This window comes from Ursus arctos, unplaced genomic scaffold, assembly GCF_023065955.2.
Source record: "Ursus arctos isolate Adak ecotype North America unplaced genomic scaffold, UrsArc2.0 scaffold_6, whole genome shotgun sequence".
NCBI lineage: Eukaryota > Metazoa > Chordata > Mammalia > Carnivora > Ursidae > Ursus > Ursus arctos.
In genome coordinates, this window is record NW_026623078.1 from 48,826,378 (window position 1) to 48,853,686 (window position 27,309).

The window sequence follows — 27,309 nt, forward strand, 5'->3', positions numbered from 1 at the left end:
TTTCTTTTGCCAGTTTAAATATACTGTTGAGCCCGTTACTGAATTTGTCTTTTCAGTTATAATTTTCAGCTTCAGAATTTTTTTCCTGCAAGTTTTGTCTCTTTATTGATATTCTTTATTTGCTAAGACATTGTCATCATACTTTTCTTTAATTCTTTAAGTATGGTTTTCTTTAGTTCCTTGAACATATTTATAAAAGCTGCTTTGAAGTCTTTTTCTCATATATCCTACAACTGGGCCCCTTCAAAGGCAGTTTCTATGGCCTGCTTTTTATTCTATGTTTTGGTCACACTTTCCTATTTATTTTCATGTCTCATTTTTTTTGTTGTTGAAAACTGAACATTTAAAATAATATATTCTGGCAACTCTTGATACTGATTCTCCCTTTCCCTCTCCTGCCTGATGGAGGTTGATGTTGTTTTTGTTGTTTGCTTTGCCCTTTATTTGTTTAATGATTTGGTTATACTAACTCTATAAAGTCAGTTTCTCTCACAGTGTACAGATTCTGATGTCCCTGTTTAGAGTGCTTTTTTCTCCTTTTTTAACTTCTAGTCTGGCTCACTAGGAGTCAGCCCTGGATCCCCATAAACTAATTATTGGTCAAAGGTTTACACAGATCTCATTAGTCAGTTATATTTTCCCCCTTTACTGTTGGATGTACATATGACTTGGGGGCTGTTATTAAAACTTAAGGAGTTTATGTTTTTGCCCCAAGTTCAGCTACAATCTAGTAGCTTGGAAGTTCTCTCTACCATCAGCATGCCTTGGGCATGCACATACTCTTCCACCTTGTGGGGTCCAGGTGATTTTATTATATCTTGCTTAACGGTATTTTCCTCTGTATCAGAATAGCTTATTATTCAGATTGCGTTTGGTCAGAGTTTGTGTGTAATCCTCTTATGCCAGTGATGCTTCTGCCCTTTGTTGATGGATCTGTGTGCAGCTTGGGAAAACTTTTCAATCTGACCTAGGTCCTGTTTTGATTGTTCCTGAGTAGGAACACGTGCATAGCTTTTCCAGTCACCAGGGTTTACTGTGATCCCAAGAAGGCTTTTCATGGTTGTTTCTTTTCTTGGTTCTTTCTGTTAAACTTTGGATTGCTCTGCCATTTTGCTTGTTACTAGCAGTATCATGAAGCTTCTAGCACTCCTTTAGTTGTTTTCTAGCACTCCTTTAATTGTTTTTTTCCAAGCTGTCCATTGTTTTGAATAACACCCTTAGGCATGGGATTCTCTATGTTCTGCTCCAAATACAGTCACTGTCCTGGGTAAGAACTGCAAAGCTCTTCCTTTTCTTTGCTTGCCTCTTTGCTGGAAGAACCTTGCTACTTCCCAGGAACTAGGCACAGTGATAATGGCGTTTTTCTCCCAGAGTGATATCCTTAGCAGGTGCTAGAAGGGGAGGGTGGTAGCTCCTGGTCTTCTCAGCTTGCCTCTCCCAGCGTGGGGCCTCTGCCTATGAGGAAACTGAGACAGACAGAGGATCTGTCTTGGATCAGGATCCAAATATTATTGGTGGCTATACTTAGGGTAGGATTTTTACCATATGAGTTGGGGCTGGGTAGAGGAATAGGGCCTCAGCCCTTTTGGAGTGGAGTGCCCATAATAGTGTTTTTATAACATGGAACTGGGGATGGGGGAAGAAGGAGGTTATGGCCCGCATGCTATAGACTCTCATTATTCTCAGATATAGTAGTTTTCTTGAATGAATGTTTCTCCATTTGCTTTAGACCCTTAAGACAATTTTTCGAGACTTTAAGTGATTTTTTAAAAAAATATTTTTTCTCAGTTAAATGTTTTGTAGAGGACAGATCTGCCAGGTTTCTCCCTGCACCATTCTGAAGTACCACTGGGGTAGTCTGTTTTGATTTCTCTGAGACTGCATGAAGAGGTGACCTCTGCGATATTAGGGGAACCCCTCAGCCTGGGTTCTATAGTGTCAACCAGGAGTTTTGTTTAGTTGCCTCTGTTATTCAGTAATCCGTATTGGGCACCAGATTATGTATAACTTCTTTTTCCTTTTTAATCTTTCCAACTATCTTAAAAGGTCTAGCCCTTTTTTCTACAGATGAGAAAACCAGACTCCAAGAGGTGAGGTAGTTTGCCTATGGTTATACAATTAGCAAGAGGCCAACTGTCAAACTCAGAAGTCTGTGCTTTTAGTTATTAGACTATATTGCCTCACATGCAAATACTTTAACGTTCTTTTCACTTATATAAGGTTTTCCTTTTTAGCCATCTGACTGAAACAGATCTGTCTCAAAAGCTGCTGATACCTGTACTGTGACAGCAGAATATATTGGTGTCTGCACTTTCTTTTTGGACATGTTTTCTCATTCCTGTTTCTTTCTTATCCTCATTTCTCATTCTGTGGCTGGGCCTGATCTTCCTTGGCTATCCTCCTGGTACTGAAAACTGAGCCAAGTTACTGATTGCTCCTGGGGCCTTCAAAACCCAGGAGAAGTGAATTTTACTCACTAGAATCTATTGTAGTGTTCCAAGACTCACTTTCACCGCACTCTTTATTCCATGGGGCTCAAAGCAGATAAACAGTTGTCTGGCAACTGGGCTATTTTCAGCTTGGAGGACACTGGAGAGTTAGGCTGAACCAGGTATGGAAAAATTCCCACAGGAGATAGTGTGAAGCCAACATGAAGGGACCTCTATATGCAGGTAGTGCTCTGCGGTGCTCATCTCTTAGGAAACCCATGTTGTGTCCTTGGTTTAGCCACCTACTAGTTGTGTGACCTTGGTCTAGTCTTTTAATCTCTATGGACCTTAATTTCGTCACCTGTAAGATGAGAGATATCTAGGCCGGTGATGGGTAGTAAGGAGGGCACATATAGCATGGTGCACTGAGTGTTATACGCAAATAATGAATCATGGAACATTGCATCAAAAACTAAGGATATACTGTATGGTGACTAACATAACATAATAAAAAATTATTAAAAAAAAAAAAGACGAGAGATGTCTGACATTTGAATCTGTAAGGTCTCTTCCAGATTGAAAAGGTTGTGATTTTTCTAAGAATCCACAACGGATCAGTGAAGCTAAAGTTCATGAGAGCGGGGGTTCTCCCAGGCATATGCTATGGAGTAGATTCCTTATAAAACCAGAGGTGATTGTTTTTAACCATCCAGTTCTAGAGTTGAGTATTACAGTGAATGTTAGTTTATTTGTGTGTCAGGGTTAGGGCTCTGTGAGTTATCTATGGAGAAGTGGAAGAAGACAGATGTAAGTTGGCCAAGTAAGATGAAGATACTGAGCAAAACTTAGAAGTAAGACAGGACAAAAGTATAATTTCAAATCAATCCTGAGATAACAGCTGACATAAGATTTAAATGGACTGACTGAAAGAATGAGAACCAGCAGCCAAATCCAAGAAAGGCTGATATATGGGCAAGAAAGAGGAACTTGGGCGGAGTGTTGTTAACCCTTCCTCTGTAGACGTAACTCGGTAGGTCTCGGTATATAGTCTCTGAACCCCAAACAGCAAATCACTGAGTACTTATTAGTCCTCTGTGGAGACTGGCATCTCTATAGAGGTACTGGGCTTTCCCAAAATATTGTATGTTGCATATTGTATTGGGAGCTCCTGGGAGCTCCTGAAAAACTGGACTGAATCTTTTTTTTTTTTTTTTTTTAAGATTTTATTTATTTATTCGACAGAGATAGAGACAGCCAGCGAGAGAGGGAACACAAGCAGGGGGAGTGGGAGAGGAAGAAGCAGGCTCATAGCAGAGGAGCCTGATGTGGGGCTCGACCCCGGATCGCCGGGATCACGCCCTGAGCCGAAGGCAGACGCATAACCGCTGTGCCACCCAGGCGCCCCAAACTGGACTGAATCTTATCCATCTCTCTATCCTCAGCACCTAGCACCGTACTCAGTGCTTATTAGTTATTCATTCAATGTTTGAGGAACAGTGAATTATTTTAGGTAGGTCTTTCCTTAGAATATTATTCACTTGTAGTAATAAAAAAATAGTGGTTCCTTCTAATTATCAATGATGTTGTTGACCCATCGTATTTTGCTTAGATTTTTCTGATTTTAAAACTAATACTTGGTCATTATAGAAAACATGTACACAAATATAAAAGTAATAACAATTGTCTGTGATCTTTTCTCCCAGAATCATTGTTAACATTTTAATTTTTCTCTGATTTTTCCATATGCACATATATTTTTGTCTTATTTTATTTATTTTTTAAAGATTCATTTATTTATGTTAGAGAGCGTGCATGTGTGCATGTGTGAGCAGGGGAGGGGCAGGGGAAAGGGAGAGGAAGAGAATCTCAAGCAGACTCCCTGCTGAGCACAGACCTGACAGGGGCTCGCTCAATCTCATTACCACAAGATGGTGACCTGAACCAAAACCAAGAGTTGGATGCTTAACTGACTGAGCCACCCAGGCACCCCATATTTTTGTTTTATAAATCTGAGATGAAACTACATATATTTGTGTCCTTTTATGCCATATATGGTGGACATTTACCACATATTAATAAATATTCTTTGAAATAAATTTTAATGGTTAAAAAACACAAATATACAATTAATAACATAGCCAAACCCCTCCTATTGGAATCTTGGTTATTTCTTTCTTCCTTTTTTTCCTACTGTTTCAAATAACATAACTACACAGACCCTGTAATACAGAAGTAAGAATAGATTTTCAAAGGAGATTTTTTTATGTTTTTGATGAATATCAGAAAGAGAAGAATGATTAGGATATTCTAGGGAGTCTTAAGAGGGTGGCAAAAAATAACTTTGAAACTACTCCTATAGATATAAAAAATGGAAATAAATTCTTAGAAACCATTTTTTTGTCCAAATATTTTTAATTATGTGAAATATTAATACAATAGAATTTATATAACATTATAATATAAATTTATAATACAATGTAAATAGTATATTTAATTATTCAAATTTTAATATAAATACTGATATTTTAGGCTCTTGGTATATTTGTTAAATTGTTTTCCAGAAAATTGTACACATCTACTGTCCTGTCAGCAGTGTATCTTAATCTCTAATCCCTGTGTCTTCATATGCATTAGGTTTTTTTTTTCTAATCTTTGCCATTTTGATCGGCTTAAAATGATATTTCACTATTATTTTATTTTGTATTTCTTTGCTTATTGGTGAAACTAATATTTTCATTTATTTATTGATTACTTGTATTTTTCTTCTATAAATTATCTGTGAATATCGCTTGCCTACTTTTCAATTGGTACTTTAAGGGTTTTCTAATTGATATATAGGAACTCATTACATAATAAAGATCTAAATTCTTTGTCACCTGATTCAAATTGATTTTTTGAAGCTATTGAAATGCTTTGTATTGATTCATTGTCTCCTTTTTCATTTCTTCTTAAGAACTTATTTATTTCTCATTTTTGCAGAAGGCTGGCTGTCCCTGGAGTATAGTTAAAAGACTGTAAAACAGCAAAATTGACTAATTTATGCTCCCTCTGCCCTATCAAAGTGCTCTAAGAAACTGAGTTCTTTAGCTCAGTTTACACAGCCTTTAGAACATCAGCTTCATGGTTTGCAGACTGGTGGGTGTCTTGCTCTTGAAACGGCACTTACAAGCTTAAGAATCCAGTCAACTGGGACTTAGATTTTGGGCTGAGTGTGCTGATTGGTACTTCTGCTGAGTCATGTCAAAGTATGTGTATTTCGTGATTTTCTTCATGGAGGTGATTTAGGAGTGGGAGGGAGAGAGGTAGAGACAGCACTAGCCTGGGCTTAATGTGCAGAATTGACTAGCAGTTAATGTTTAGTTGTGGAACTACTCTACCGGGGTTTAAATTTAGAGCACATGTGGATATATTATAGGGTTTTAAATTGTTTTCAGAATTATTGGGAACGCTCATAATGCAGACTTCCTCATAACTTGACCTTCTCAGGAATGAATTTGAGAACCATTCTGTAGAATGAGGCTACCAAGACTTCTGTTGCTTTTCTTAGATTAAGCAATGGCTTTTATCAAGAAGTTGCTGTAGGAAATTAAGACATTGCCACAGTTGTGCTTGCCTCTGAAATAGTAGAAGCAGTAGAAAGAAGCGTTCACCTAATTCTGCCTTCCAGATCTTGTTCAAGTGCATAAAAGTGGTGACACTTTAATTACTTCTAGGACCGTAGCTGTAGGAAGAAATTTAGTTTTTAGGTTTTTAGTCTTTATATACAGAAAAGCACATTTAAAGGAAGTTGGAGGGACACCTGGGTGGCTCAGTGGGTTAAGTGCCTACCTTTGGCTCAGGTCATGATCTCAGGTTCTGGGATTGAGTTCTGCATCAGGCTCCTTGCTCAGTGGGAAGCCTGCTTCTCCCTCTGCCTGCCACTCCCCCTGCTTGTGTGCTCTCTCTCTGTCTTTCGCTGACAAATAAATAAATAAAATCTTTTAAAAAATAAAAAAAAAAGAATTAAAAAAATCTTATTTAAAAAAATACATATATAAATAAATAAGGTTGGAATGGATGTTGAAAGCCAATTTTTCATATCTAACACAATGCTCATTTCATTATGCCTCTTTGATAACAAAATGATATGAATTCTTTTTTGCATAAATAAACAAGTAAAAAAAAAGATACCCATTGATTATATAGTACGCATAATACCACCAATAGCAATTTGATCCTCTGTAGCAAATGAATTGTAGTGTCTTTAAAAGGACTAAAAAGAATATAAGGAGAGTTATCGTGAAAAAAAATAGGGGGCATATCTCCTTTGGCATGCTGATGGATTGAAGAGAAATGTTCTAGGCTGATTGTCAAGTTTGCCATATAAATTAAAGTGGGTTCTCTCCTTCATCTATTCTGCTGTTTCCTTTTGGATGCTTCTCTTTCCTAGGCCTCATCTTAAATGTTGGTGTTTTCAAAGGTTTCTGCCTATAAACATTTTCTTTAAGTAATACGATCCAGTCCCATGGCTTTAGGTACTTCCTGTATACTTATGACTTTTAATTGTACATATATGTGCTTGACTTCTATCTGCAGTTCCAAGGACTACTGGATGTTCTACAAGTCCCACAAACTCATCATCCTATCTCCCCTTTGTTTCTCATATTCGTTAATGATGTTATCACACACCCAGGCACCCATGCTTGGAGCCTCAAATCTAAAGTCTGAGGTGGTATCTTGCCTTCATGTTTTTATTCTCTGCCTGGAATGCCCATATTTAAGGATTCAGCTCAAATGCCTCTTCTGTGGAGACTTTTTCAATGCTTGCTCATCCCCAAACAGGTATTGACCTCTTCCTCCCTTCTGCTTTTCCTGTACTCTATATATGCTTATACCATAAGCATTTCTCTGCTAGATAATAAGCCTCTTAGCGTTAGAGATCCCAGTTTCAGTGGTTCTCAACTGGGGACAGTTTTGCTCCCCAGGGGAAATTTGGCAATGTCTGGACACATTTTTGGTAGTTGTGACTGAGACGGGGTACTGCTTGCCTTGCCTTCAGCGGGTAGAAGCCAGGAATGTTGCTAAACATCGCATAATGTATAGAAGAGGCCTCTTTCCCCCCCTCAACAAATAGTTTTCCATTCCAAAGTGCCTATAGTGTTGAAGTTGAAAAACTTTGCCCTACTCCTTAGCATGATGTCTCATGCACAGAAAAGCTTCAAGAAATATTAGTTGAATGAATTAAGTCTTTCCATTTATCTTGTTCCAACATTTTGTTGGTCACCAAGTCTTAAAATGTCACACATGACTCCTTTTTTCCATCCTCACTGTCGCATCAGATTTCAGGACCTAACATCTCCTGACTAGTGTTATAATCATCTCCTAAGTGATTCTCCTGACCCCAGTCTCATTTTGATCCATTTCAATACCGCTGCTTCAGTTGTCTTTGTAAAATATGGATCTCATTATGCCACTCCCTTCCTTAAAATCTTTTCATTGTTCAGGGTATCCTTCGAATTCTTACAACCTTTTAAAAAGTGACCCCAGGCTGTGTTTCTAGGCTTATGTCTAGTTCCTCCCTAGCCACACACCTTATGCTTCAGCTACATGGGCCTAATTGCTCTTGCCTCGACATGTTCATACCAATTTGCCTTAAAAGCTGCTTCCTGGACCTCTGGCTAACCCTATTTCTAACTCAACCCAACCCAACCCTTCTCTGCTTGGAGAATTCCTACTCGTTTTTAAAGACTCATTTAAAATGGATCTTTTCTTTAAGTCTTTCTTGAATCCAAACCTTAAACTTAATTGTTTTTTCATCTCTATTCTCTTAGCACTTTGCCTATAGAATGCAATGATCACAATTTATTGAAGTCAGTTGTTTACATGGTCCTCTCTGCTGAGAAACTGTGACCTCCTCCAGGGTGAAAGCTGCATCTTACCTTGGTATGTCCTTTAGCAATAGGCTCAGTGCCTGTTATGTAATAGATGCATATTAAATACCCATTGATCTGATGAATAGATTGGGAGAAATATCACATATTTAAAAGTAATATTTAAAAACGTATTCATACTCAAACAAGTTTCCTTTAGCCCTATGTGGTTTCCATATGTCTTTTATGTCCCTGTCATATCCAAATAGCAATAAGTTTTGGTGAGCATCCAAAGGAAAGGCACATAGCAAAGAGAAGGGTAAATGAACATCAGTCAAATCATGATTAGATTGTTTGCCTCAGTCTATTCTTTCTGCAAATTTAAGCAGCATGGATTGGAAAGTCTAGAAAAGTGCAGTTTAAGCATATTCCAAACTCTTATTGTATTCATCTCATAGGAACTTAAAATAGCCTTCCTGCATATTCTTAGCATATCTACCAAAGGAAGACATTCCGTAGCCAATAATTTTGATCCATTTCTTAGTGAAGTGCTAGCTAATTTGTGCACAAGGCCCCATCATCAGATAATTAGTTATTTGCGCCTGTCCTCTTCTCCTCCTTTGGTCTCATCAGGGAAGTAGGACTTGCAGTTTTTTTTTCAGGGCTTAATCTTTGTCTGCTATCTAATCACAGTGTGAGCAAAAGTGTTCTAGAGAACCTGATTCTTGGAATTTGCAGGTATAGGATCAGCTGAAGGATCCAATTCCAAAGTGTTAGAGATTACAGATTTTCTCTCTGCATCATGACGGGAGTAGGAATGAGGAGGAAGGGGCAAAGGGACTCACATTTATTGAATGCCTTTTATACACTAGTCACTGTGCAGATTCTGTTACTTACATTGTCTTTTGGGCTAGGTATTGTTCACATGTTACAGATGACAGGCTCTGAGAAGTTTAGCACTTTGTTTAAGGTCTCACAGCTGATATGTGACAGAGCCTTCCTAACCCTCCCCCAAGTCATGCCTTCCCAAGAGACTTTCCTCTTCACCTTGCCTCATGGTGGGTATTTCTAACCACATCTCCCAGGTATTTCTATTTTCCTCTTAGATGTTCCCTTAAGAATGGGACTTACACATCTATCTCCTATGTGCCTTCACACTCTCACAAAAACACAACTTGAGAAACACAGACCATAAAACAAAAACATTACTGAATTTGATTGCATCAGAATTAAGTATTTCTACAAGGAAGGATACCATAATGAAACCTGTTAGATGACAAAATGGGAGAAGATCTTAACACTGTCTGAAATTGTTATGAGATTAATATGTACGTTATGAACTATTGGAAATCAACAATAAAAAGACAGTAACACTCATAGAAAAATGGGCGAAGGTTCTAAATAAATAATTTAAAGAAGAGGAACCCTAAAAGCTAACATGTGTATAGAGAGTGCTCGGCTCATTAGTAATCAGAACAATGAAAATTTTAAAAATAATGAAATAATTTTACAACAGAGATGTAAAATGTGTTGGTGGGGTTGGGAGGACACAGGAACCCTCATGCACTGATTGGTGGGCATGGAGCATGGTGCCATCAACTTGGAGAATATACTGGTAGTATTCAGCCAACTTAAATATATTTTCGTACTCAATGACCCAGTAATTCACTTCCTTGGTACATTTCCCAAAGAAATTGTCATTGAGTTATCTAAGGGTACATACACAAAGATAATTATGATAGCCTTATTTGTGGGGGTAGGGTCCATCTGGAGGTCCCTCACTAGGAGAGTAGACATGCAAGATATGGTGGATGTTTTACAGGGAATGTTTTACAGAAGTCAGAATCAACAGTCTAATATATGAATAGCAACATGGATGGATCTTACATACATAAAGCTGAGTAAAAATAATAAAAAATAGAATGAAATGCATAATACATTTGCATAGATATAAATACAATTTTGCATGCACACAGAGTAATATTTCACATCTTATAAGAAGACATATAAACAAAAAACATCTTAGAATGGTTGTCCACTTAGGATGTGGGGCAGAGGTGGGAATGAGGAATGGGGTTAAAAGAGAATAAATAAGTTTCAGCAACATGGACGGGACTGGAGGAGATTATGCTAAGTGAAATAAGTCAAGCAGAGAAAGACAGTTATCATATGGTTTCATTCATTTATGGAACATAAGAAATAGGAAGATCAGTAGGAGAAGGAAGGGAAGAATGAAGGGGGGGGGTAAAGAGAAGGGGGAATGAACCACGAGAGACTATGGACTCTGGGAAACAACTTGAGGGTTTCAGAGGGGAGAAGGGTGGGGGATTGGGATAGGCTGGTGGTGGGTATTAAGGAGGGCATGTATTGCATGGAGCACTGGGTGTTATACGCAAACAATGAATCGTGGAACACTACATCAAAAACTAATGGTGTACTGAATGGTGAATAACATAACATAATAAAAAAAATAAAACAAGCAAATAAAAGAGATTTGCCTTGAATAGGCCAATGATGATGGTATACTCTGAATTAAGGAGTGTAATTAACCCAGCACTCCGCATTTGATATTAAAAACAAAAATCGACTTGCCGCTTGAGGCATGAAGTTAAGGTAGATATTTGGCTAATTGGTCATTTTCTCCAAGAGAAAAGAAAGCTGCTTCTCTTTTACTTTTTAAACGTTACCTGGTTTCTTCTTCCCCCATAATCTTATGACATTCACTCAGATTTATGCTTATACAATGTGAAATCCTGACTTTTTACTTAGTGTTTTTAGTTTTCATATAATATTTATCTTTATCATTGCTGTCTTCTTAGTTTCAAAGCTTCTGGAGGCAGGGCTGATGTCTCTTTTCATTTGCTTTGTAGAGCCTTTAGTATAGTCGGACCTTTAGATCACATTAGTGATATTCTCAATGTTTAATGTTAAGAAAAATCTTCCAGGAAGAGGTTTTCTTTTGAGATTCTGCAAGTATGGATGATGTGCTCTGTAGACTTACTGCTGAAATAATGTGGGTTGTTGGATCCAGGTATTTTATCCAGCTCACATTTCATTCTTTCCTTTTCTTTAGCAAATCTCTCCGATTCCTTTTTCCTAACAGAAAATATCACTGGTTAATAACTATAGGTTTTTGATAACTGATGTTGTGCGTGAATTTAAGAAATGTGTTCAGTAATCAAAAGGTTATAATTAGCATTGAACTTAATCACGTAGAACTAGGAAATTTAAGTATTTCTTCTTCATAGTTTGAATTCTGTCTCTCCTTTTTCTCTTTGTGTCTCTGTTATTTAGTCTGCTTGTCTCTCTCTTTCTCTGTGCCTCTCTACTAACCATCTCTGCCTTTCTTTCTGTTCCCTTCTTTATCTCCCTTTCTTTTCCCTGTCTCTTTCTTTGGTTTGGACTCTCTCTTTTTTGTCTCTTTTTGTTTTCTGCCTCCTAGTTTCTGGTTCTTGCCTCACCCACAGGGTAGTCCAGAGCTGCTGTATTTGCAGCTATGTCAGATTATTGCTCTGAATTTCATTGAAACTTTTATCTTTTTCTTAGTCTGTAAAAGTCCTCTTTGACAGCCCCATGGTATTCTGAGAATTACAGTCCCTGAAGCAAACTGGTGAGTACATATTTTGTACTCATAGCAGTAAAGAAAAATTTTGTGATGAATTTCACATTGAAAATGGTTTCCTAAGAATCAGTGCCATTTTGATGGCTATTGGGAAAATGCATCAATAATATCAATTAACAGAAGGTGCTTTGATTTCTCCAGGGGAGCTCAAAGGCCAAAGTCTTACGGGACTCCTTACATTCTTGATTTCCTTTGTATTGAAAAATTGCATGGGAAATTTCCAGGAAGTTTCAGAGCTTTGTATCATTAAATTGAAGCATTTTTCTGAGGAAAACATTAAGAAAATTTGTTTTCTTTAGAAATAGACAGCTTAGAGGTTTTCCTGATTGACAAAGTGGGTGATCAGCAAACCACTGGGACCAGATGACATCCATCCAGTATTTCTGAAGGAAATTGAGGGTGAAATTATCAAGATTGGTTAAATTGTATTTAACCCTTGTTAGTTGCCATTGGGCTTAAGAATGATCAGATTTTCCTTGGAACCACATTCTATAGGAATTCTCCCAAGAAGAACTTGAGAAGTACATTTTGTTGGTGATCATTACTTATTACATATACTTGACAAGGGAATGTATAGGGCATTTCTGAAAGGTGCATATAGATGACACATTGGAGGGAAGATGATGTCTGAATAATGGTGGAAACCTAGGACAGGGCCAGGTTGGATTTATTGTTAGTGGGAACTACTGCACACTTACAAATAGGGGAATTTTTGGATAAACGTTTTTTGGAAAACATTCTTTTGGTTCTGTGACAAATAGATGGGAAAGGAGAAAGACCAGGGAGAATTCAGATTTGAGGGACTAATAGTTTGGAGGAGTAATGATCTCAGAAATCGAGAACCAAATATTATTAAATGAAGATCAATTAATACATTTTGGATATGAGAGATGAGGAATGGGAGTAACCAAAGATTACAAAGCTTTAAAGTCTGGGTCTTAGAAAAACCATAGTGATATCACAGAGAGAAAGGCTGGGGAGGGAAGTTGGCTGAAGGCAGTAGATAATAGGGTTAGTTCGAATACACTGATCTTTTGAGGTTGATTCCATAGAAAACAGTCATCTTCTCTTATGCAACATCCCTGAATGCCACAAAGTGCTAACAGTGGACCAGAGTGATCACTGACTGCACCCATGTAACATTTCTTATTTTCTTCAGTTCAATTCTATAAACTATTGAATCCTCTGTTGATGCTGCCGCAACAGTGATTCCTGTTTACTGCTCTATCAAATCACTGTACTGTGAGCCCGATTCAGACACAGGATGCCTATAGTCTCTGTCTCTCCAGCCCCTAAGGCAACACTGGCCACTTAACTGATGCTTGGTAATTGGTTACTGTATTGGCACCCACTGTATGCCCTGCACAGGGTTAGGGGTGATGATACACAGATGAATCAAACCAGGACTGGTGTAAAATGGGAACAAGGAGGAGCGGGTTAGTTCTCTCTGGGGGTTGAACAAGCCTTCAGAGGAACATGACACGGAAGGATGAAGGATTCCCCGAGGCTAAGAAGGGAGAAAGGGTATATTCAGGACAGGAAAGAAGACAAGCAAAGGTATGAGGATGTGAAAGTATAAGACATACTTGCCTAGTGACTGGAGGAGCCAGGTTCATGGTGAGAAGATGGAAGAGGATGGTGATGGGCCTGGAAAGGTACAAAGGTAGACTGTAAAAAACCTTGCTAAGGCCATCTCGCATGTTCTTACATTTCTTAGGATAAACGTTATTTCTAGGGTGAGGGGAGAAGGGTAGAGGTGTTAGACGGTAACCTCATTTGGCATCTCTTAGTGGAAGCGTAGAGAACTAGGCGTGAAGAGTTTTGGATTTTAATCTTTGCTACTAACTACTGTGACCAGGTCAAAGTTACAAAAATTCTCTGGCGTCAGCTTCTATGGTACTTACAGATATTATTGTTAGCATAATTCGTATTTGATAGGATTTCTGAGTTTTTTTGAGTAAGGTATCTAGTTTTTTGATTTTTTAAGCATCAAATAAACCAAAAAACAGTTCATACTCTCTCAGTTGTATGGGATCAATGAAGTAATTGCCAATGTCCACTTCCCAGGCAACGGTTAGCCTCATTGCCTACTAATATTCCTCTCCTCCTTTATGCTGCCATTTCAAAACCTATCTCTGTCAGTCTTCCTATGATCCAGATGACTTTAAAGCTAATGCAGCTTTTAGTGACAGAACTAATATGCAAAATGTGTTTTTGTTTTTACAAAACTCAGACTACCGTATTATGCTGCTCCTGAACCTTATCTTAAAGTGCATTTTCTCTACTTAATTTGGGGGAGATTACCACAAAACATTCAGCGCTTTGTTTTCTGAGAAGGCTCTTGATTCTCTCTCTAGTTCATGGAATAAGACATTTGCCCTCAGACCGCACTTACATGTTATTCTCATCTTGAAGAGTATTTATTAAGCACTCATCTGTGGGAGCTATGGATAATATCTGTGTTCTGAACAAAAACCAAATAGCAAATGGATGGGCAAATGGGAAGTGTAAGTTTCATACAGTGTCTTAAAATAATATTTTCTTGATTAGGAAAGTAATATATTTATTTTCAAATGTAGAAATTTGAAAAATAAAGAACAGCACAAGTAGAAAATAAAATGAAATTCATATGAAGTTCTGTTGCCCCAAAGTAAGAACTATGAACATTTTTGCTTATATGCATATGCTATTTCTTTCTATGGATTTGAATATTTATATATATTTACAATGTATTGTGAATATTCCTCCTCTTTTTTTTTAAAGGTTTATCTATTTATTTATTTATTTTAGAGATAGAGATAGAGCATGAGTGAAGAGGGGCAGAGGGCAAGAGGGACAGAGAGAGAGAGAGAGAAGGAGAGAGAGCATCCACAAGCAGACTCCTCACTGAGCACGGAGCCCGATGCTGGGCTCAATCTGAGGACCCTGAGATCATGACCTGAGCGGAAACCAAGAGTCGGCCATTTAACCAACTGCGCCACCCAGGCGCCCCTCTCCTCTTTTTAATGAGAATATAAAGCAGTTGTTCAGAACCTGACTTTGAGGGTGAATCCTGATTTAATCCATAATTGACAATGTGACCCTTTACCAAATTATTTAACATTTGAAAGGCCCTGTTTTGTTTTCTGCAAGAATGGGGATTGTAATAGTGTTTACCTTATAGGGTTAGAGTCAGGGCAAAATGAGGTAATACATTTAAAGCATTCACTGCCTGGCACATAGCATTTTATTGTATGAGTCCTTCATTATTGGATATTCCGGTTATTTCTAGGGTCTTTTTTTTTTTTCCTGTATGTAGTGTTTGCTAAGCTACATGATAACAGTTGGTATCATCACGTTCGTTACCATTCAGTTATTGATCTGTGTGTCTCGTTCAGTTACAAAAAGAATTGCTGAGACAGACTCTCACCCGTTGTAGGTTGTCCCAGGTGGAAGTTTTTCCATTGATTTCTGAAACTTGGGACCTCTGTCAGTTGTTCCCCTCATACCCTTATATAGATTCGGTTACACCAATGACCTCGCTTGGTTGCCATGGGAATTTTTTCTGCAGTGATGCCATTCTCTCATTTCCCTTCAACAGTAGGACACAGTTGGAATGAAACCTGGCTGAACGGGGCTGGTAATAGAGCTGTCCATGACCTTCCGGGTGGGTCTAGAAGCTGGCTGGATCCTAGCCACCTCTGGCAATGGGGTCAACCATAGGATTTTATGTGAGTGGCCACCAGAGCCCTTTTAAGCAGGGCACTGATGTCTGGCGATGGAACCAGGCTGGGATTTAGGGTGGGGAGTCAGATATCACTAGCGCGAGGTGGGATGGATGAGGGGATGAGACCGCCACTGCTTTAAATGAATTTGCTGCTCTTTTAGTTGGAGATACTGGCTTAGCAGTATGTCTTTTTGGGCCTTGGTGACATCTTGGAGTCCCATACGCCTTCTCTCACCCCTACTTATATATTTATTGAAAATATAATAAACATGAGATAATATTTAAATTTAACAAAACTTGTAAAGTTTGACTTTAGCAAAGTGCTATGGAGCAATGAGCAGCTGCTGCAGCCACTTGAGAGCTCCTGTGCAAATGAGCGTATCCTGAGTCTAGGCCCACACATTACAGACACGCTCACACAGTCTCGAAGGAGACATCTACATGTGTGTTGATTGCAGTTGTTTGTAATAATAAGAACTTATTATTATGGGAGAATGAGTAAATAAATTGGAGCACGTTTGTACAATGAAATACTAGAAAACAGTTAAAATAGATGAACCAGTGTTACACAGATCAGCCTGAATTACTTTAACAAACAACTCTGAATTTAAAAAAGTGAGTTGAGGAAACATTGGTAGTTATCATACAATTTCTATGACGTTAAAGAACACGCAAATAATGCTATGTTTATACATTTATATGTATTGAAGGTACAAACACATGCACAGTTTGAACACCACTGATAATAAGTGTCTCTGGAGAAAAAAGAGAATGGGATGGGGAAGATAAAACATTGCACATTTGTAATCTATGGATATTTATTTAAAGAAAATAAGAACTGAAGCAAAGATGACAAAGTATTAAGATGTAAGGAAATTGAAGTATGTTTATATTATCTCTATTTTTATGTAATTACCATATTCATGACTTATTAAAATGGGGAAACGGGGGCAGAGGGTGTTAATATATGACCACAATGAAGGGAAAGTCTAGCAATGCAAGGGAAAGTAAGTATTTGTTGACCCCTGACCCCTGGTCCCTGTTGCCTTTTCCAGAGAAAACCACTCTGAACGGTTGTCCATGGATCCTTCCCATGGTGGTCTGGGGTAGAAACCTTCCTTTCCTACTTGCACAGTTAATGCTCTTTGCTCTTTTCACCAAACTATATGTATCTTGGTGATCATTCATCCAATAACTTCTGGTAATTTTGTCTCAAGAAACTTCTGCTTCATGAAGGTAAGTACAACTGTAGTTTCTTCAACGCTCAATTTTGGACTCACTGATCCAGGATACATAGGATGAGTCTTAGATACTAAATTGTAAGGACAGATTGTATTCAGACCCAGATCAACCTTGAAAATAAAGTATGTTTATATTTAGATTTGAAAAGCTCTTTTCCCGTTTCGGGTTGTCAGACAGTTGAATATATTAAGCTTGGGACCAGGGACAATGCCAGGGTGAACATATGTGAGCGATTCGCACCCCTAAAAGAAAAATGCACTTTCCATGGCCTTGGAAAGCGGGGATTTGGTGCTGTTGCTACTTTTACAAGTCACTCTATGGAGACCATGACTGCATCTTGGGGTTGCTGTTGGATCCAGGTATTGTTAATTTTGTCCTCATTTGTATTCTATTCAGTTTTATCAAACTAAATGTTTGTTAGTGACTTTTAGGAAGGTTGGTAAGATTGTGGCAGTATAGCTATTATTTATGAAAATGGGGAAAGAGCTCCTTTTAAATTACTTGAATCTTTCTTTGAGCTAAAGAAAGAAAAACAAAATTCACGAAGTAGTGAAGTGGGGCTTGATAGTTGAGCTGTAGCTGCCAGGTGTCTGGCCTGGCTCTGACAGAGTTGGTTGTGGGATCACAATGAGCCTGGATACACAGAGCATGGAAAGTCCCTGATCCTTGTCATCACAGAGTTTGGCTTATCGCCCTCTCCCCTCAAAGATGGAAGCTTCTGGCATTTCTGATATTGTTTTCTATTCTTGTCCCTCTTTAGGGAGAGAAATTCAACGTATTTTTGCTAATATTTTCTAGAGTTGAATTTGGGAACATCATAGGACAAACTCTTCTCAAGGTCTGTGGGAAGAAAGGAACCCTCTTTATTAATCTAATTATAGTTCAAATATTCCCTACACCCATCTGTTTTCTCCTTTGTGGTGCTCACAAGACGTGGAAAAGACAGTAGTTTAGAAGTGCTAGGTAGGAGTCCTTTGTCCTTATGTTTTCTGAGGTCTCATGGTGGTCAAGATCCTTAACTTCTTTGAGCCTCAGTTTCCTTGTCTTCAAATGGGGCCTATAGTACCTACTCCAAAAGTGATATTTGGAATGTCTGACAGCCAGTTTAGCTTGGCTGTCAGCCAATCAGACAGATAACATACACATCTGGTAAGGTTGTCTCTGACACTTACCTGCTGAATATCAACCAGGACTATCTTACAGAGTTGCTAGAAGGGTAAAATAGGATCGTGCATGTGAACATGCTCTGAAAACTGCAAGGGGTACACATATCTGGGTTAACGATGCCAAATTCATGAATTGGGCGGGACAGCTGAGAAGTGCTTTGGGCTGTGTGACCAAAAGAATCTTTAATGAGAAGGATCAATTATTGCCCCACAGTTCCAATTTATTTAGAAATCAGTTTCCTATCAAGCTAAATATATGCTTATTATAAAACCCAGCAATTCCACTCCTAGATATTTACCCAAGAGAAAGGAAAACACATGCCCACACAAAGGCTTGTATGTGACTACTCACTGTAGTTTTATTCGTAATAGCTAAAAACTGGCAGCAGCTCACATGTCCATCACTTGGTGAGCAGATGAGCACAGTGTGGTGCGTCCATATGGTGGGATACTATTTAGCAACACAGAGGATTGGAGGCTGGTTGGACAGCACAACATGGATGAATCTCCAAAGCATTCTGCCGAGTGAAAGAAGAGAGACACAAAACATTGCATACCATGTGAGTCCCTGTGTTCTAAATTCTATAAAAGACGAAAGTTTAGTGATGGAAAGAAGATCACTGGTGGCCAGGGGTCAGGGATGGGAAGGAGGGATTGACTGCAAGAGGCATGAGGGAACTTTCTGAAGAGATGGGAATTTTCTGTAGGTTGATTGTGGTGGTGGTTACATGACTATATGTATTTGTCAAAACTCAAAGAATTGTATATTGAAAACTAATGAATTTTATTGTAAGTAAATTATACTTCAGTAAAAAGCTGATTAAAAAGTTGAAGTAGGTAGAAATAGTTTGCTTGTGAAAAAGTAGAAAATGTAATGTTGAAAGAGAAAAAAAGGAACATTCTATTACAAATTAGCATAAATCTCCTTTATAGTTTATATATTTCAGTTTTAGCTTTTGAGTAATACATTTTTCAGCCTCATCTCTTGCAGTGAGCCTTAGTCTCTGAGAGCACCAAACTTGCTAATACATCCTGTTGTTTCTCTCTTTGCTGCTGTTCATTTATGCTCAATACCTGTCTGGAATAGCTTCCTCCCCGCCCCTCCCTGGGACTCCCACCTCCTCTTTCCCTCACCTGGCAAACTCCTACCTACCCTTGAAGATTCAGTTTGGAATTCACCTTCTCTAGGAGGCTCTCCTGGATTTTTCCTCACTCCTGCACGTTAAGACAGCTTTATCATTGCATTTACCAGATTATAATTAGCTCTTTATGAATTTATCTTCCATAGAAGATGGTAATCTTTTAGAGATAAGGCACCATATCTTACACACTTTTTACCCCAGGTGCCCACCACATTGCTGATGGTCAGTGAGTGTTTGAGAATGAATGAATGGGAGCGCCTCATGGAATTGTGGTGGGGTAGAGTGAGATATTGAAAAGAATGGAAAAGAAGGGAATCTGGTAGAATCCCAGCATCTCAGTGGTTGGAGTGACTTTGGACAAGTTGTTTAATGTATTAGCCTTAGTTTTCTCTGATAGAAAGTGAGGGAAATAGTTCTCTGCACTGGATGGGATTGTTGTGAGACATGAATAAAAAGATGTATGTGAAAGTACTCTACAGAGTAACACAGTTTGGACACATACAGCATTGGAAGAGTGTCATTCCTCAGCTCGAGGATATAGTAATGCAAACCAAACCAACTAGGTAAAGTCTGTTCACCTTCAACTGTTTACCTGGAGCCTCAGTGTTACATTGACATGTTTACTTGACTCCTTGTGGCATCTAGTTAGAGCTTCCTCTGTTTGTGAGAGACATCTATAGACTTTTCAAATCCATTCACTCTTGTGTTATTTTGCACGGAAGCATTTGCCAACCAGTCTGTAAAATTTTTGAAGACATGGCTCCTGTCTTATTTATCTTTGGGTCCTCTAAGTTCTTTTTTTTTTTTTTAAAGATTTTATTTATTTATTTGACAGAGATAGAGACAGCCAGCGAGAGAGGTAACACAAGCAGGGGGAGTGGGAGAGGAAGAAGCAGGCTCATAGTGGAGGAGCCTGATGTGGGGCTCGATCCCGGAACGCCGGGATCACGCCCTGAGCCGAAGGCAGACGCTTAACCGCTGTGCCACCCAGGCGCCCCTGGGTCCTCTAAGTTCTTAATAGAAAACATTGCACCCAGAAATGTTAAAATGACAAACCAAGTAGAGCTTAACACAGAAGTATGAGAAATGTTTTCCAAGTTTTGTTTTGTTTTGTTTTTTTGTTTTTAAAGAAGGCTACTTTTCAGGGAGCCTGGGTGTCTCAGTCAGTTAAGCATCTGCCTTCGGCTCAGGTCATGATCCCAGGGTCCTGGGATTGAGTCCCACATTCGGCTCAGGTCATGATCCCAGGGTCCTGGGATCAAGTCCCTGCTCAGCTGGGAGTGTGCTTCTCCCTCTCCCTCTGCTTGTGCTCTCTGTCAAATAAATAAATAAATCTTTATTAAAAAAATAAACAAAGCTACATTTCAAAATAAAATTTTAATTGCTTCTCATTGTTGGAGTCTGCTCAAATAATTTATCACAGAAACTTTCAAGTTTAAGCTAATAAAATGTTTTGGATCTTTGGAGGTCTTCTGATGTCTTTGGAACTTTGTAAGACTAAAGAATTTCACTGTATCTAAGATCCATTTTCCTCAAGTCCTAAAATCTGACCTATAGAATGTTATCAGTGTGGTATTCTTTACATCATTTCATAGACGTTTTCATTTTAAAAAATAATATTTTACCTTGATTATATAAAGGGGACTATGTCTTATTTTTAGGTAACAGAATAAACACTAGTCTCTTGATTCACTCTAATTGGCTAGATTTGTCATTATTTTTAATTTTTACTAACCTTATTGATATTGCTTAAAACAAAATGGGATAAAACCTAATTAAGTGTGTAAATTTTGAGGTACATTAAGAACTCATCAAAATAATATTATGGATAATATGACTGTTTTCAGACACAGGATAAAAAATAAATGAAATTGACAAGAAAATGTTAGAGATACTGAAATATTTTACTGGCATGTTATGCAAATATTTAAATTTATGAGATAGAATTATAATAGAAAGCAAAAAGTCTATATTATAGTCATTATTAATAACTGTGTTTCTACTTCAAGGTGATTTAAACCTATGTTCTAATCTTGGTAAGTAATTTAAAATCATTTACTGCCTTGTTGATTTAACCTTTCAAATATGTCAAGGGCCACTAACTTCTTGCAGCATTTATAGATATTTATCCAAATGTGTTTTTGGTTAGGATGTGAAAATATTTGGGGAATAAATCCAATACTTGTACTTATTTACTTTACATAAATCGCATTTTCCCATGAGTGACGGTGTAAATGGGAGTAAGTGGAAAGGAAGAGGAACTTGACTATAAACCAAATGGTTGTTTATGGGCTTTATTTAGAAATCCACATTAGTGACTCTGATAGTTGGGATATTAACCCAATAACTCCTTTTCTTTGTTGATTTTTATTTTCATTTACCATTATATATTCTTATGAGGCAATTCTCTTCGGAGTACCCAAAGAGAGATATCACATTTTTACAAAATGCATTCTTTTCCATATTCTACTGTAGCAGTATTTGCATTTAGGAACACTACTTTATTTCAGTATAGCCTTTTTTTTTTTTACACAGATATTTTTCTGTTTACACTCTACCCCCACTCCTCCAAAAAAAAAAAAAAGAAAAAAGCATCATAACCTCTCGGAGTTTTATATGCTTTCAAGATGGTTTGGCATCATTACTGGGTTATATGCCATAGCAAAAATGTTTCCCAGCCATTCATCTTTAATTACATTTAAATTTACATTAAAATTTAAAAGGATTAAAAGCACTTTAAAAAATGGTGTGTCTATTCACTAAACAGCATGTATTAATTTATAACTGTTTATTAAAATAAATGTGGTTAGTCTATGTCTCTTGCCTCATGCATAATAAAGAACTTCTCTTTTTGAAAGTAATTGCTGTAAAATATTGCTTGAGGGATTGAAATGCTAGTGTGATTGGGAGGTAGTATCTTTCCTCTTGGGCAGACTGTTTGAAACGTCTCAGGTTCAAACATGAAACTGGGTAAGGGCAGTTGAGGTCAGGGAATGACAGAGTGGTTGGAAGGGATCCTTAGATAATGAAGTCCTTGAGAACAGGAATGGGGTCTTCTCTATCTTTTGTAAAATCCTAAGGGCCTCGTGCAGTACCATTCACATGGGAGGAAAGGACAGTGTTGCTACCAGAACAGCCAAGAGAAACAAAACCGAGCTTGATTTTAGAAAATCCTGAGTCCCTCTCAAGGTTTTCTTTTCAAGCTGAGCTGGTATCTGTTACTTCTTCTCTTCATAAGAAAGAAACAACATACTCATCTTAAAGAAAGCTAAAATGTTTGTCATTAAGCCTGACAATGATTTGGGCCCTCATTCAAATAGAGTGAAAGACTTCTTCCTGTGATTTTGGTCTTGTGGGGTTAGGTCAGAAGGATGTGGTTATAATACAAGCTGTGATTTCATTTTTGTTCTTCTCCTACCATAAACCTCCACTGCCCCCCCCCCCCACTTTCCCACAATGACAATAGGAAAGAGTCCAAATACTTCAGTGTAGGTGGCAGGTGGAGGCCTTTGGAATTTGGCTCCAAACTAAGCATAACTTTTACCATCTTCCAACTTGAACCTCATTGTGGCTCAGCCATTCTTCTATCTGGTCAAGAGATATTCTAGGCATTTCTGATGGGAAAGGAGAGAAAAAACTAAGATTGGAAGTGGGTGAGGCCTGGGGACTGCTGACAGAAATTAGCATTCCAACTCACTAAGTTCAGGGGGGACACAGAGAGCAGTGGTGCTGCCCACACTGATACTCTTTCCAGGGTGACTTTCCAAGGTAAGGGAACAGTGCTCCTCTAGGTGACTCTGTTCAGACAATGTGTCATTTCTTGGTTCCAGTCTGTCGTTTTACTTATAGATCAGGACGTATTCTGGGAGCTGATGTATTAGATTCTGGAAGAAGGAGCCAATCCCAAAAGACAAGTAGGAATTAGGTGAGAAACTCAGGACACTGGACTGTCAGTCTAGTGTTCGGGGCTGGACTTGAGTCCTTGAGGAAATTACCATGAAAAACAGGGCCTGGGGGATATGTGGTCAGACTGGCCTCCACAGGTGGGGGATGAGGTGGGGGTAGTTAGAAAGATAGCAGCTCACCTTGGTACTTAGGACTTTCATCACCCCTGGCATTCAGACAGCAGATAGATGCATCATACCATTCCAGTTATTCTCTGGCGTACTGCAAGGCCCTGCGTAGGCAGAGCCTGTAGGTGAATGGCTTTTAATTTCGACAACTGGACAGGGCAGGTTCTTTCAGGGATTGACGTCCACCTGCTCTGGATCCTATCGGCATTATAACAGGCCTCATTCTGATATTTGGGTAGCCATATATTGCATGTGATTAATTATTTTATCACTTCCAATTAATTTATGTTACTTCAGCCTAAGAAATGTCTTACATTTATTTTTTTAATTTTCTTTAGGTCTTACCCAGGTATCAAGCACTTCTTGAATGAATAATACATTTTCGTATTATTAAGGATGAGACCACACAATAAACCCAATTTCATTTAAGTTAGCTTTCATTTTTTAATGGACATAAAATCAATCTATTGGTTTCCTTAAGCTCTATTCCCACCCCCCACCCCCCTGCCCTGGTAGTGGAATACAAAACTACAGGGACTTTATCACTTAGACTGTGGATTATGAGTGCTGTGAAGGCAAATAAGTGCCTTATTATTCTGACTATTTTGGAAACAATGCATTTTTCACTAGAAAGACTAGAAGCTGGAAAGCCAAAGATTTTTGGTGCAAAACTGTGAAGGGACATATGGATGAATGTATGCTCCAAAGGAGCTTTCATTCTAAGTTAAGAAATTCAGGCTACTTGGAAGGAAGCAGTCAGTTTGCTTTGTAAAATTAGTTATTAGGGCTATGTAAGGGTTAATGAATGAAATATACTAATCTGAATCTAGATATGTGCATTTATATAGATCTTGCCCTCAACATATAAATTATTTCAATAAATTATTTTTAAATCTTTATCATTCTTTCATTCATTGAATAGACTTATTGAACACCTGCTTTATGCCAGCTGGGTGCACATACTTTTGGTATAGAAATGAGTAATATGTAATTGCTGATATCAGGGGTTTACAGCCCTCACAGGCATCATATGATTCGCTATAGGGAATACAAAGATGAGTCCTGAAGCAACTGCTGCAGGGATTTAAAAAGAGTATATTCACACAATAGAATATTATTTGGCAATAAGAAGGAATGAAATATTGATATGTGTTAAAATATGGATGAACCTCAAAAACATTAGGATAAGTGGAAAAAGCCAGTCACAAAGGATGCATTTGGTATGATTCCATTTATATGAAATGTCCGGAATAGGCAAATCCATAGAAATAGAAAGTAGATTAGTAGATTGGTGGTGGTGGTGGGACACGTGGATGGTGTGTGTCTGCTAATGCTGTGATGTCTGTCTTGGGGTGATGGAATGTTCTAAAATTTATTGTGGTGATGGTTGCATACCTTTGTGAATATACTAAAAACTACCGAATGGTACGCTTTAAGTGGGTGAATTGTGTGTTAAGTCAACTTAATCTCAATAAAGCTAGTAACAACTAAGGAGAGGGAGAGAGAGAAAATGAGTGAATAATGGAAGGAGTAGATAGATCTTTCATATAATTTGCCCATGACGGGAAGTAGAGAAATGGGAAGGTGGTAAAGGAATATGTTTTATTTTTATATTATCTAATTTACACAATAGTTTCAAGTACATGTTCTCATTTCATCCTCATAACATTGCCGTGAATTTATTATATAGATAAAGAGACTGAAGTTTGGAGAGCTTAAGTGACTTGCCAAAGAGCGTACAGCTTAATAAGAAGCAGAATGGGTAATTAATTTAACTCAATTTTTTAGGAAAGCAGAGCACAAGTTGAAGGATTGCCTCAGAAAAGAGGGACAATGCCTACTGAGATGAGAGAGTAGGAACAAAGATAAGATGAAGATATGGATACTGAGCATTCTCTGATAGCAGAAACTCTTCTTGTCCAAATCACATATTTAGCATGGTTTACTTTTATGCTTTTATAGGCTAATGTATTAATATATTAATGTATTTTTTTTTGGCTAATATATTTGTAGACTAGTTAAGTATTTACATATTAAATTCCTTGAGGGTAGGGAAATGTCTATATCTTTCAGATCCTTTCCAGTACATGTGGGGCCTTGATTACCCATTTATTTGCCTGTGTTGGGCAACTGTATTCTGAAGAAAATCAGAGCTCATTGGCTACCAACCAGTAGTAGTATGGTGGTCATGGATTCAGACATGTGTTCTTAGTCTTGATTTTGTAGGAGGATATCAATTGTCTCGTCAATATGGATTGCCCTGCTTTGAATTGATAACATGGACTACACATTCACTCCAAGTTTTTGATAGAGAATCTATACTTTAACTCTTTGTTTTTTAATTCTCATCAAATCATTCTCTTCCCCCCTCATTGTACCCTTCTTTCTGTCTACACATCAAATCATTCAGCAAAACCTATTGATTCTATTTCTAAAATATATTGCAAATTCATTCCCTTCTTTATTTCTTCTATGAATTAGACCAGGCCACCATCATCTTTGTCTAGATCTTTCCTTTCAGTCAGTCTCACCTCTTCAAGTCTCTCCCTTCTCTACTCTTTGAAAGCAAGAGCTGTGTTCTTTATCATAAGGCTCTTGCCACGTCCTTCTGCCTAGAAAAATTATCATCACAAAGAGTTATCTTTTAATATACATGTAAAAAACTCATTCAACAAATGTTTGAGGGACAACTGTTTGCCGCACGCATTCTTCCATTGACCATAGAACAAATTTTAACTCTACCATGACCCACAAGGCCCTGCATGATACGGTCCTTGCCTTTTTCCCAGACTGTCTCATGTTTCAGTTTGCGCTTTCTCACTACACTCCAGACAAATGATCTTCCTTCAGTTCCTCAGAAATGTTCTCCTGCCTTAAGGCTTCTGGAAGGAGTACTTTTGTCATCACTCTTCTTAGTGGATAGACCCTTAGCATAATCCTTCAGTTCTCAGTTTAAATATCCCCAAATTTGAAGGAGGTTTCTGTCCCCCCTCATTATTTAGTTAGCTAGGAATGATAGAAAGCTCAAAATAATAGCAGTAGCTTAAGCAAGATTGAAGTTTCTTTCTCTGTCATATAAAATTCTAGGTAATTGTGCTCCATGGGTTAGGAACCTAGACTCCTGTCCCGATGTTCCTTTTCAACTCTACCCCATTAAAAGATGGCATCTTCCATCTGCATTTGAGTGACCAGGAAGGAGTCAAGAGGACGATAAAGACATGCCTTCCCTAATAAGTAACATGGTCATACCTACCTACAAAGAAGTTGAAAAATTAGTCTCTTTTTTTTTGTTGTTGTTGTTTGTTTTTAAGTAGTCATGTTCCATCAGTATTAAAAGGTTCTATTACTGAAAGAGAGAGAAAGAGGATATGAGGGAAGAGAACAATGTCCCCATATGTTATATTTGTGGTAGGAATGGACTCTTGTCTACTATTATATCATATGGCATTTTCTTTATGATGACCCACAAAATAACTTTTTTGTTAGTAAATTTGTGCTTTTCCTGACAACTGGTTTGTATTTCTATTTTGTGCCTAATTATGTTTCACTCTTTGCTTTGTTTGCCAGGAAGTTTATAGCTAAATTTATAGTCCTCTCTAGCAACTGCACAAAACTTATGACATGTATTTTCTTCTATAATATTAACCATGGTATTATTTTACTACACCTGAATTCTCTTCATTGATTTATTTTTCTTTTTTCAATGTATTTTTATAGGTCTCCTCAGATTCTTTTGGTAATAAAGTTGGAAACAAATAAATAAAATGCAATTATGAATAAATAAAATACCCTGTGTTTAATGAGGATCATGAAAGTATCTATATCATAGAGTTGTTGAGAGAATCAAGAGTTAATGTAAGTAAAACATTTAGAACAGTGTCTGGTATACTATAAGAACTACATAAATGTTTGCTCAGTATTCTTATTATAATTAAATCTTTTCTGAAGTGACCACCAAGTAAGCCTGCTTGAAGAGACAGTCTTAGGAACACTCTCAAAGTAGGTTAAATGAAGAGGGAAAGGATAAAGCTATATTATATATTTAAGGGTCACTCATCAACAATTATTCTGTGTCTACAG

General features: G+C 37.8%; 1 protein-coding gene and 1 long non-coding RNA gene across 14 annotated transcripts in view; both read left to right on the forward strand.

The window, feature by feature from the left end:
• CPQ (carboxypeptidase Q) overlaps window positions 1–27,309 on the forward strand; it is a 440,125-nt gene that overhangs the window by 97,327 nt on the left and 315,489 nt on the right. The gene's annotated exons all lie outside the window — the stretch shown is intronic.
• LOC130542950 (uncharacterized) overlaps window positions 4,843–27,309 on the forward strand; it is a 32,653-nt gene continuing 10,186 nt past the window's right edge. Inside the window, exon 1 of the long non-coding RNA XR_008957881.1 lies at window positions 4,843–27,084. This is a non-coding gene — a long non-coding RNA (uncharacterized LOC130542950). The remainder of the gene's footprint in view (window positions 27,085–27,309) is intronic.